This window comes from Pongo pygmaeus, chromosome 8, assembly GCF_028885625.2.
Source record: "Pongo pygmaeus isolate AG05252 chromosome 8, NHGRI_mPonPyg2-v2.0_pri, whole genome shotgun sequence".
Classification (NCBI taxonomy): Eukaryota; Metazoa; Chordata; class Mammalia; order Primates; family Hominidae; genus Pongo; species Pongo pygmaeus.
Window position 1 is genome coordinate 17,717,085 of NC_072381.2, and position 12,933 is coordinate 17,730,017.

General features: G+C 38.3%; 1 pseudogene; it reads left to right on the forward strand.

Moving 5' to 3' along the window:
- The first annotated feature begins 286 nt into the window (after nucleotides 1-286).
- Nucleotides 287-1,223, forward strand: LOC129006463 (pre-mRNA-splicing factor 38A-like; annotated as a pseudogene).
- Nucleotides 1,224-12,933: the final 11,710 nt, after the last annotated feature.

A 12,933-nucleotide genomic window follows, 5' to 3' on the forward strand; every position in this document is an offset into this window, starting at 1 on the left:
TGGTCATCTGTTTTTTTCAGATTAGAGATGATAGAAGATAATTTATAATCCATATTTTAAGCATACCACTGAGGATGAAAGAGACTTACATCTCATTTTTTTAAAAAGGGACTTAGGATAATGAGCTTAAATTTTTTGAAAAATCATCTTATTCCTAACAATGACAGATTAATGAAGCATTTCTGAACGAAATTATTTCATCATATCTGATTAAGGAACTCTTCATTTGAGAAAGCTGTAAAATTTTTATATTCTTCAATTAATACTATACACAAAAGATTCTAAAATGGCTAACCATACTGTGAAGGATGCACACAGCATCCACGGCACTAACCTTCAATATCTGGTGGAGAATATCGTTTGAACGCGAATCTATGAGTCCAAGTTCTGGAAAGAGGAGTGCTTTGGACTCACGGCTGAACTTGTAGTCGATAAAGCCATGGAGTTAAGGTTTGTGGGTGGCCTCTATGGTGGCAACATAAAACCAACACCCTTTCTGTGTTAAACCTTGAAGATGCTTCAAATTCAACACGAGAAGGATATCATTGTAGAGTTTATCGAAAATGAAGATTTCAAGTATGTCCGCATGCTGGGGGCATTTTACGTGAGGCTAACAGGCCCTGCAATTGATTGTTGCAAGTACTTGGAGCCTTTGTACAATGACTATTGAAAAATCAAGAGCCAGAACCGAAATGAGGAGTTTGAATTGATGCATGTTGATGAGTTTATTGATGAACTATTGCACAGTGAGAGAGTCTGTGATATCATTCTGCCCCGGCTACAGAAATGCTATATATTAGAGGAAACTGAGCAACTGGAGCCTCGAGTTAGTGCTCTGGAAGAGGACATGGATGATGTGGAGTCCAATGAAGAGGAAGAAGAGGAGGATGAGAAGTTGGAGAGTGCCATCACCTGATCACCGCTGGAGAAGCTACAGAGACTTGGACAAGCCCCGTTGCTCTCCCACACTGCGCTACAGAAGGAGTAGGAGTCATTCTCCCAGAAGGTGGAATCGATCTCCCAAAAGGAGAAGTCCCTCCCCGCGCCAAGAAAGGCATCGGAGCAAGAGTCCAAGACTTCAGTGCAGCAGGTCCTGAGATCGGCGGCACAGATCCCGTTCCAAGTCCCCAGGTCATCACCATAGTCACAGACACAAGAGCCACTCAAAGTCTCCCAAAATGTCTAAGAAGAGCCACAAGAAGAGCCGGTGAGGGAATGAGTAATGGACTCAGTTTGGTTTTAGTCCACATGGCCTCCTGTGGATATAAGGATATCTGTCTTATGTGGAAGGATTAAGGTCTCCCCCAGGTAGCTACAAGAATATTTTAGTTTTTTGGCCGGGGTCACACCTGTAATCTCAGCACTTTGGGAGGCTGAGGTGGGCGGATCACAAGGTCAGGAGTTCGACACCAGCCTGGCCAATATGGTGAAACCCCGTCTCTACTAAAAATACAAAAATTAGCCAGGTGTGGCCGACGCCTGTAGTACCAGCTACTCTGGAGGCTGAGGCAGAAGAATCACTTGAACCTGGGAGGTGGAGGTTGCAATGAGCCGAGATCAGGCCACTGTACTCCAGCCTGGGTGACAGAGCGAGATTCCATCTCAAAAAGAAAAAAAAAGAATATTTTAGTTTTTTTCTTATCAAGTTTCTCAACCTTTATTTTTAATGAAGGAAGTGCTGAGTTTTATATCTCTCTTTAATCATAATCAACATTAGTTTTTGACCCAACTAACCTTGACTGTATTCAAATTTATGAGAGTAGAGAGGATCTGGAGGTTGGGGATATGAATGACAAGGAAAGGATGTGGCCACCTGATAACCCTTTCCCTTTTTATTAAATCGGACACACCTGTTTCCCATTTATCTGTAGTTTAGTTTTTGGTTTGTTGTGGTTGGAACTGCTTTGAGAATCCTGGGATTTGTGTTGCTGCTATTATTCAAAGACCAAATGAGTAAAACATAGTAGCTCCTAACTTTTTTCAGCAGCAGCAAGTGGTAATAAACATGAAAACTGGTTAGCAGCAGTTTTGAAAGAACAGAATGCATTCAAATGTAAGGCTTCTTCTGGATCATCAAAGCCAATTTCCTCAAACAGTTCAACAGAGAGCGGCACTTAATACCACTTATACAGCCCATTTTTTCATAGTTTCATTTGTTCTTGCCCACAAGCTTGAAATCCAGGTTAAGGTGTCCACCTTTATCACATAAGCATTGACATTATCCAGGCCTAGTCAGTAGCAGTAGGGTAACAGGATTGAAAAAGATTCGATGGAGAGGAAAGTATCTAATACTAGTCATGGTTTTGACCTAAATTGCTAGACAATAGTGTCATTCACAAAGTCAGAAAATACAGCAGGAAGAGATGGCTTTTAGAGAGGCAGAGAATTAGAAGATTGTGGTAGTAATGAAAATGATGCACTCAGTTTAACAAGTTTAATTTGAGACAGCTATGGTATAGCTAAAAAATAAAAAGCCCATAAAGTTGGAGATAGGGACCAGAGTTGAACATAGCAATCTAGGCCAGAATTGACAATGTTTAAGTAATTGTGGAATCTGTCCATAAGACTCTCCAGAATGTTTATATATACATGTATCAGAAATGCACACAACAGAACCATAGGCAACACCCACACTGGTGAAAGGAAGAAGTATAAGTCACCTATTGAAAACTGGAATGGCCCGTTCAGAAAGACAGGCAGATTAGGAGAGAGTACATGAAAGAAGCCAGGGGTCAAGAATACAGAAGCAAAGGAAGGACTAAAAAGCCTCCACGGACATTGATAATCAAGAGATTATTAAGATCTTTGCTAGAAGAGTTCCTTTACCTGTACTTAATTCCCTTAAAAAAAAGAAAAGTGATTGAATGACTTCCAGCAACTGTAGTCCCAGCAGGAACTGTGGAGACCAGCTGCCCTGTGGGATCCAGTTTTTCTTGGGAGGTTGTATCTGGTCATAAGATAAACATTCTATACATTCTATTGCCTGCTCTTGAACTGAAAGACTTCAGCAGTATTAAAGCATTTTTTAATCTTATTTGAGCTTTCATATTCTTCAGTGATTCCTTTCATAATACCCGAGTTAATAAAAGTGGTCTGGGGCCTGGTACGGTGGCTCACGCCTGTAATCACAGCACTTTGGGAGGCTGAGGCGGGCGGATCACAAGATCAGGAGATCGACACCATCCTGGCTAACACAGTGAAACCCCGTCTCTGCTAAAAAATACAAAAAATTAGCCGGGAGTGGTGGCGGGCCCCTGTAGTCCCAGCTATGCGGGAGGCTGAGGCAGGAGAATGGCGTGAACCTGGGAGGCGGAGCTTGCAGTGAGCCGAGATCGCGCCACTGCACTCCAGCCTGGGCGACAGAGCGAGACTCAATCACAAAAAGAAAAAGTGGTCTGAAAGAGCTCTTACGGTTTCTGATACAACTGTATAGGACTACCTTTTAAGATTAAATATAAGCATCTCTACATAAATGTAAAAAAAAACTATACATAAAAATTAATAATATGCTGACTCAATGGAATGCTCTAAAAGATCTTCTGTTGTGAAGACAGTAGCCGCACCACCCCCCAATCTTCCCTAGGGCATGTCAGGAGAGCAAAACCCCACTCTGCCTGCCCTAACAGCACTGCCAGGGGGTCAGGCTGGCTGGAAAATATCTCACCAGTGTCTGCCTCATTTGAAATACTCACTGTCAAAAACCATGACCAGCAGGATACTGTATATATCCTAAAGGAGACCAAGCTGCAGGAAACTCCTTTTTACTATGCTACTACTAAATGAACTGTAGCCTTCTACTTCTTTTTTTTTTTTTTTTTTTTTTCTTTTATTGTAATTATTATTATTATTATTATTATACTTTAGGTTTTATGGTACATGTGCCCAATGTGCAGTAAGTTACATATGTATACATGTGCCATGTTGGTGCACTGCACCCACCAACTCGTCATCTAGCATTAGGTATATCTCCCAATGTTATCCCTCCCCCCTCCCCCCAACCCACAACAGTCCCCAGAGTGTGATGTTCCCCTTCCTGTGTCCATGTGTTCTCATTGTTCAATTCCCACCTATGAGTGAGAATATGCGGTGTTTGGTTTTTTGTTCTTGCGATAGTTTACTGAGAATGATGATTTCCAATTTCATCCATGTCCCTACAAAGGACATGAACTCATCATTTCTTATGGCTGCATAGTATTCCACTACTTCTAATTCAAGATAAGGAAACAGCTAAACACAGGCAATCTTTCAAACTAATAAAAGCAGAAAAAACTACTGGAAAAGAAAATTTTACCAAAACTATTCTCCGTAAGTGATTCTGTCCAAGAAACAAGTGAGGTAGGACTTCAGAAATTTCACCTGGTATGACTGTTATAAAACCATGAAAAGCAGCAATGTCATTAGTAACAACTAACATTTATTGGGTACTTATATGGGCCCACCTCTGTGCTACAAATTTATGGATATTACCTCATTTGCTCCTCAGACAACTGTTTATTCCATTTTACAGATAAGGACTTTGAGGCTTAAGAAAGTTAAGTACTTTTTCCCAAATCTAAGGCAAGATTCACTCCGAAGCCTTGGCTCTTAACCATGACACATGTCACCATTCCACTACTGAATGTGACTGAGAATCTGTGAAGACCTGTCATGAGAATCTAATAACAATTATACCCTAAGGTATTGTGTATAAGTTTTATTTTGTTAGTATTTGCACAAAAAAAATACTTAATAAGTCCATCTTTACCCCTAAGAAAATACCGATAGCTTTAAACTAATCCATTTCATTTACTACAAGATTATAATTGGTACTAAAACAGCTCAACCTCAATTCCCAAAATGTTAAAATATATGTGGTAAAGGTTTCTTTGCCTCTGTTAATGTTTATCCAACTAAAAATATACTTTTAAGTAAGAAAACTGAATGTTTACAAAGTTTACAAGCATCTAAAGTTAATTCACAGAAATATTTTTAAATGCTTTGTCAAAAACAAATAAAGCAAACAATAACTCCATAAGCATACTAAATAATTTGGAATTTTCCAGGGGCAAAAATGCCTCATAACTATAAACATACAACTTGTAAAATAACCAACATTTTCACAAAATAATGCTTTCTAAGAAACCTTTTTACTAGCTATGCTCACACCTAACTTTTGCTACCTGCCATTGTTATTTCATACAGCTTACAAACAGACAGTATCAACTCTACTTCAAAAAAATGTATTCGGAAATTTTGAACTTTCTGAAATTTCAATTCTCACAAGATGTAATACTTTCTCTTTTTTTTCTTTTTCTTTTCCTTTTTTTTTTTTTTGGAGACAGAGTCTCGCTGTCACCCAGGCCACGTTGTAGTGGGTAATACATTTTTAATGCTATGAATTAAGTTTCTATATAAAATTTCTCATATATGTTGATTTTGGAATTGAAACAAAAAAGTAATACCAGATTTTGGAGCAAATGTTTATGCATACAAGTTACAAATAAAGTTGTAACGTTGAAAAAATGAATATTTGATGCACGAAAATCTACAGACTCCAGGCTAACAACTGTTTTAAATTCATTTTTTCTTCTTGAGTACACTTAATGTAAATTAACCTTTCCATTTCCTCATTTCTTAAGATTAATTTCTGTTGCAAGGGTTTTAATAAAGTTCAGTGAAAGTTTAACTCAATAAAATCAGCTTCTGAACACATTAATTTAGCCACAAACCTATTTTAGTCAACTTATGATTAAATTAAAAATCATTCAGGCAAATTATAATTATTTTCTGTTATGCATATTTCTCGAAAACAAAAGCATATGCATTTCCCACAGTCTTGAATATATTCCTCCCTAAGAAGGGGTGTGCATGTGTGCGTATATGTGTGTGTCTGTGGGAGGGCTTATTTAGAAAAAGACACTAGAAGTTCTATTTAAGTAACAACACTACTATAAAAAAATTTTTTTTCTTTTTTTTTTTTTTGACACAGGGTCTCACTCTGTTGCCCTGGCTGGAGTGCAGAGGTATGATTATAGCTCACTGCAGCCTCGACCTCCTAGGCTCAAGCAATCCCACACCTCAGCTTCCCAAGTAGCTGGAAGTACAGGCATTTGACACCATGCCTGGTTAATTTTTGTATTTTTTGTACAGACAGAATTTTGTCATGTTGCCCAGGCTGGCCCTCCAACTCCTGGACTTAAGTCATCCACCCACCTCAGCCTCCCAAAGTGCTGGGATTACAGGCGTGAGCCACCACGCCTGGCCCAAAAATATTTTAACCTACTTTCTAGTTGTATCTAGTTTATATCATGTCATCAAATTCAATACAACAAAAACACCTGACTGGATTTTATGATTGTTCTTTCTTCCCAGCCACACTACTTAAGTGAGTGGTCAGATAAATTGTATGGTTATAAAATAATATTTGCTAAAAATATCTTACTGTCAGACTATGGACTATGCAGATATCATTTTTCATTTTTATAAACTTAAAACTACAGTGTTCATTTTGATAAGAAACAATGAGACATGACTGTAGGAATGCTGATATTTTTTTCTTTCAGTTCCATTGGGTACACCGAATATGGCATTTGTTAGAAGTCATTCCCCACCTCCCCACCCCTTCCTGATATTTCTTTTTTTTTTCCCCACCCTGAGACAGAGTTTCACTCTTGCCAAGGCTGGAGTACAGTGATGTGATTTTGGCTCATTGCAACCTTCGCCTCCTGGGTTCAAGTGATTCTCCTGCCTCAGCCTCCCAAGTAGCTGGGATTACAGGCGTCCAGCACTACGCGTGGCTAATTTTTGTATTTTTAGTAGAGACAGGGTTTCACCATGTTGGCCAGGCTAGTCTCAAACTCCTGACCTCAAGTGATCCGCCTGCCTCGGCCTCCCAAAGTGCTGGGATTATAGGTGTGAGCCACCGCACCCAGCCTTTCTCTATTGCAGTGTTTCTTAAAGGCTGGTGGGACAGCTAAGCTGCTTGCACCATAACTGCCTAGCACCTTGCTAAAAAATTCAGGTTTCTTAGCCCCACAGCTGCTGATGCAAAATCTCTAAAGAAAGAATTCTGAGGTCCTCAGATGATTAATAAATAATTTGATCTGAAAACCATTTTTCTACAGTCATTATCCTCAAAGTTAAACCACAAAATGTTAACTGAATTTAAGAAAAATTGTTAATTTTCAAATTGTACAAATTGAATTTAAATATGTAAGGCATGATCATTAATCAAGAAACAAAATGTATTTTTACAGCAATCTCAATTTTGCATTATATATAATTTTAGCAAAGCAGGAGAAGATGGTAAGAGTATAAAGTAATGCGGAACAGAACGCTGCAGTTAAGAACTTTTGAGCAAAACGAAAGTATATTAATTAATACCCAGAATTTTCTAGGGTATAATCTAGGGGCACAAACATCGATGTGAAGGTTGAGTTAATACTATGCCTGGAAATTGTATATGCATAAATAATTTAGTGCTTTTTATGCACTTAAAAAGACATCAGTCTTCACGTATGAGATCACAGGCATATTAATCTGGTTTTTAAAATCCAGGCAGGGTGCGGTGGCTCATGCCTGTAATCCCAGCACTTTGGGAGGCCGAAGTGGGTAGATCACTTGAGGTCAGGAGTTCGAGACCAGCCTGGCCAACATGGTGAAACCCCATCTCTACTAAAAATACAAACATTAGCCGGGCGTGGAGGTGCATGCCTGTAATCCCAGCTACTTGGGAGGCTGAGGCAGGAGAACCACTTCAACCCGGGAGGCAGAGGTTGCAGTGAGCTGAGATCATGCCATTGCACTCCAGCCTGGGCCACAAGAGCGAAACTCTGTCTCCAAAAATAAATAAATAAATCCCAATGTCTTGTTTCACAAACTCCTATAAATTAGAACTCCTTCTATTATTAAAATACCCACGTGCAACCAAAACATTAAGAAACAAAAGCCCTGAGACATGAAAGTTAACATCACCAGAAAATGGAACAATTTAATATTCCTGCCCAAAGGTACATAATTAAATCTAATCATTAGGAAACATCAAACAAACTCAAACGGAGGGACCAAACAAACTCAAATGAAGGGACTGTCTATAAAACAACGATCGTGTACTGTGGAAAATGTCCAAGTCACGAAAGGTGGAGAAAAACTAAGGAACCACTCTAGACTAAAAGAGATGATAACTAAATGTAATTGCTGACCCTGGATTGGATCTTGACCCAGAATATACATGTGCGTGCATGCATACATACATGTCAATGAGACTGGAATAAGGTCTACCAGTTAGATAAAGGTATTGGATTGTTAAACTAAATACGGCCTGAGAAGCTCTCTGTACTTCTATATTTGAGACCTTGTGGACGAACTGTAACCTAGCTCAATAGGCAGACAAGATTGATAACCTAACTAGGAGTACTTACCTGTAACAGCTGAGTCTTGGCCAATCCCAGCGGACGTACTTCAACCACTCACAGACTGCTAAATGTTCAGACTGTGTTCAAGTAAGACAAATGCCAATATGTAATCAGTCCAGCTATTTCTGTACCTCACTGCCGATTTCTGTATTTGACTTCCCTTTTTTCGTCTGTAAATTTGCTCTGACCACAGGGCATCCCTGGAGTCTGTCTGAATCTGCTGATTCTGGGGGCTGCCCGATTCACAAATGGTTCATTGTTCAATTAATCTCCTTTAAGTTTAATTCGGCTGAAGTATTTCTAACAACAGTATCAGTGTTGATTTCCTGATTTAGGTTATGGTACAGTGGCAAGGTAGCACGATATCCTTGTTCTTAGGAAATATGCACTGAAGAAATTAGGGGTTAATGTTTCAACTTATTCTCAAATGGTTCAGGAAATATTATGAACAGAGAGAGAGAAAACTACAGCAAATGGTGCAAAATATTAACAAGTGGGGAATTCAAGTGAAGGGTTTAGAGGTACTTTTCCTATTATTCTTAACAACTGTCCTGTAACTTTGAAATTATTTCAAAATAAAAAATGACCAAAATATTTTAAAAGCTATAACAGGAACACAAAAAAATCTAAAATGTTTAGAATATATTTTTAAGCTTCATATCTAAAGGACAGACCTATGTCTATTTAAATATTTTGTAAATTTAGACTAAAACTATAAACAAATTGAATTTTAAGTTCTATTCAATGCCTTCATACTAGAAATTACAAAACTGCATTGCTTACTGTTTATTCTATCAATTATATATTTAATTCAAATCTAAATGTATGTGAAAGGTAAATACCTCTATACATCCCATATTCATATGAAAAATATTTTAAATGTTGCCTTTTACAGTTATTTTTTTCCTTCAAGGATCTCTTAATGATTTATTGTATTGGTCTCATCAACTATAACTAATTTTGTTATGAAGTAGTTTTGGTCCAGAATTCTGTCTATTTAATTGTGCCCTAATATGCTTATACACATATAAGTAACAAAGAACCCGTCACATCAGATTACCAACACATTGTATTTGTTAAAGCACAGATAATTATTTTGCAATATGATTTACTAACCAATCTAACCCAGTAATTTTGCTAAAGGTTTACTGTGTAGGGGAGAGAGAGGAAAGATAAGAGGAAGATATCAATCCCCTACAAAAGGGCCTGACACACAGTGGGCATGAGATACATATTTGTGAAGAGGAAAAGGGATTATTGCAAAATTTAGATCATTTGCAACATATCACTAGAAACTATGACATAGCAGCATAATAATTAGATGCTTAAAAATGTAAAGATGAGAAAATAATGCTTCTGAAAATCTATAGATGTCAAGCAACAAAAACTCTTGGTGAAAATGACATTCTTACATTTCTGGCATGCTTTCTGAAGAAGCTAAAACTATCAAGGATGTTGCTATATTCATATCGAATTAACACTTTGAAAAATATGTTTTAAAACTTGCATATTGTATAATATAGCAAGCTATAAAGCTATGAAAATCAAAAAACAATCAGAATATAAAGGAATTGTCACCAAATATAATTGAAAGTTGCTAGCATCAAAATTTCTTGATCTGTGTTTCAAATGCCCAAGTCTACAGGACTGTATTCTAAAGTTCTATCTGATACAAGCCCTGACTTGGCTATTGAAAGTTATGGTCATTTACAGGGAAGGTCAAAAGAAGATGCAGTCACAGAAAACGGTGTAAACCAAAAATAAAAGCCCCGTCCCCCCGCAACACCCAATCATCTGAATGGACTTCCTCCTCAGCTAGGGCTCTTTTAAAATGTAACCTGAGAGACTGGTTCAGGCCATAACAGGAAGTGGGGGTCAGACATGCCTGATTATACATCTCCAGCATTAAAATCAACACAGACTTTAAGTCTGAAACATTTTACAACTATTCTCGCTGAAGCCTGCTACCTGGTGGTTTCATGTGCATGATAAAACTTTGGTCTCCACAACCTCTTCTTTTTTTTTTTCTGAGATGGGGTCTCACTCTCGCCCAGGCTGGAGTGCAGTGGCACGTTCTCAGCTCACTGCAACCTCCATCTCCCGGGTTCAAGCAATTCTCCCACCTTAGCCTCCTGAATAGTTGGGATGACAGGGGTGCGCCACCACACCCGGATAATTTTTGCATTTTTAGTAGAGATGGGGTTTCACTAAGGAAGGAGACCACCCCTCATATTGTCTTATGCCCAATTTCTGCCTCCAAAGAAAGAAGTAAAACTAAAAGGCAGAAATGAAATCCACAGGCAGACAGCCTGGCAACACACCCTGGGCCTGGTTAAAGATCGACCCCTTACCTAACCGGTTATGTTATCTATAGATTCCAGACATTGTATAGAAAAGCATTGTGAAAATCCCTGTCCTGTTCTGTTCCGTTCTGATTACTGGTGCATGCAGCCCCCAGTCACATACCCCCTGCTTGCTCAATCCATCACAACCCTCTCACGCAGACCCGCTTAGAGTTGTAAGCCCTTAAAAGGGACAGGAATTGCTCATTCGGGGAGCTTGGTTTTTGGAGACACGAGTCTTGCTGAAGCTCCTGGCCGAATAAAGCCCTTCCTTCTTTAACTCGGTGTCTGAGGGGTTTTGTCTGCAGCTTATCCTGCTACATCACCATGTTGGCCAGGCTGGTCTCAAACTCCTGAGTCTCCGCAACCTCTTATCGCAACCCAGACATTCCTTTCTGTTGATCCCAGGTTTTTGGATAAACTCAACCAATTGTCAACCAGAAAATTTTAAAATCTACCTGTAAGCTGGAACCCCCACCCCAAAAGTTGTCCTGCCTTTCTGGACCAAACCAATGTATTTCTTAAATGTATCTGACTGATGTCTCATGCCTCCCTAAAATGTATAAAACCAACCTGAACCCCGACCACCTTAGACACATGTTCTCAGGACCTCCTAAGGGCTATGTCATGGGCCATGGTCACTTATATTTGGCTCAGAATAAATCTCTTCAAATATTTTACAGAGTTTGACTCTTTTCTGTCAACACAAGTGTAAAGGAATTTCAAATATTTTTTCCTTTTAAAATCAAACTACTGTTTAGCACTTCATTTTCCAAACAAATAACTGTTTAGAATTGGTCGAATATAGAAGATAAACGAAATTTAAAGTTTAGGTGTACTTTGCATATGTTAAAGGGTCACCAAATAGTTTAATGCATTTTTTTATTAAAGTTAATCACAATTCCTACTTCAAGATATTCCACAACATAAGAAGAAAAAGTATTACGGCCACTTGAAGGCAGTACTAGTTGAATTAATGCAAATTTTAGAAATATGATTTAAAATATTTTTTGCAAGATAGGCATCTAATAAAATAAATATGTGAAATTCTCATACTATGTAACCAAAGGTAAAGACTCCCTGACAGTTTCTTCCATATAAAAATCCAAGATGAAACTGATCAAATAGAGTAAGAGCAGAATGAATTTGAGAACTAGTAGCCTAATCCATATTGCTCAATGAAACATTTAGCTGCAGAGGAAACATTACAATGTAATGTAATAAAAGAAATAGCACCTTTGAAAAACCAAGTTATTTAAAGTAAAAGTTTGCAAAAATGTTCTGAACTACAAATCTCTGTGTGAAAATAATCTGTAAAGGAGGTGGTAACACAAAATCAAGGAATTTTTAAAAGTGTAATGTTACATGTTGATTATAAATGGAAACAATACAGAACATTTAAAGCCAAAATTACACCTAGATATCTATAGTGGGGGAAAAAAGTTCCTTTTCTTTTAAAGTCACATATTTAATATTCTCTCAAAAACTGGGTGAGTAAATCAACATACTTGAATAAAGGAGGGAAATTTTTTAAAGGACCTACTTACAAATTAAGGCAGTTATGAAAGTAGCTCTGGTGTATCTTTTTTATTAAACACAAGGACAGGAACTTTATTACAAGACTTTTTGCTATTCAATGGAATTCAGAATGAAAGGAGTCTGTCCAACGATCATACCCCAAAATGTTTAGTTACCTAAGTACCACAAAGGGATTATCATAACAATTGTTACAAGATAACAATATGTACTGTAGGTATAGAGAAGACTTTTTCAACCAAAGTTCTGAGTACAGCATCATCATCTTCCTCATTATCATTATCATCATCATCATCATCATCATCACTATTTTTCAGAGACAGGGTCTTGCTCTGTCACCCAGGCTTAAGTACAGTGGTACCATCATAGCTCACTGTAACCTCGAATTCCTGGGCTCAGGTGATCTTCCCACCTTGGCCGCCCAAGTAGCTGCAACTACAGGCATGTGTCACCATGCCTGGTTAATTTTTTTTTTTTTTGTATTTTTTTTAGGGATGGGGCCTTGCTATGTTGCCCAGGCTGGCCTTGAACTCCTGGGCTCAAACGATCCTCCTGCCTCAGTCTTCCAAAGTGCTGGGATTTCAGGCGTGAGCTACCACTCCCAGCCTGAATACAACATTATAGTCAGATGTCGTGTTATCTTTTTAATAGTGGGGCAAATA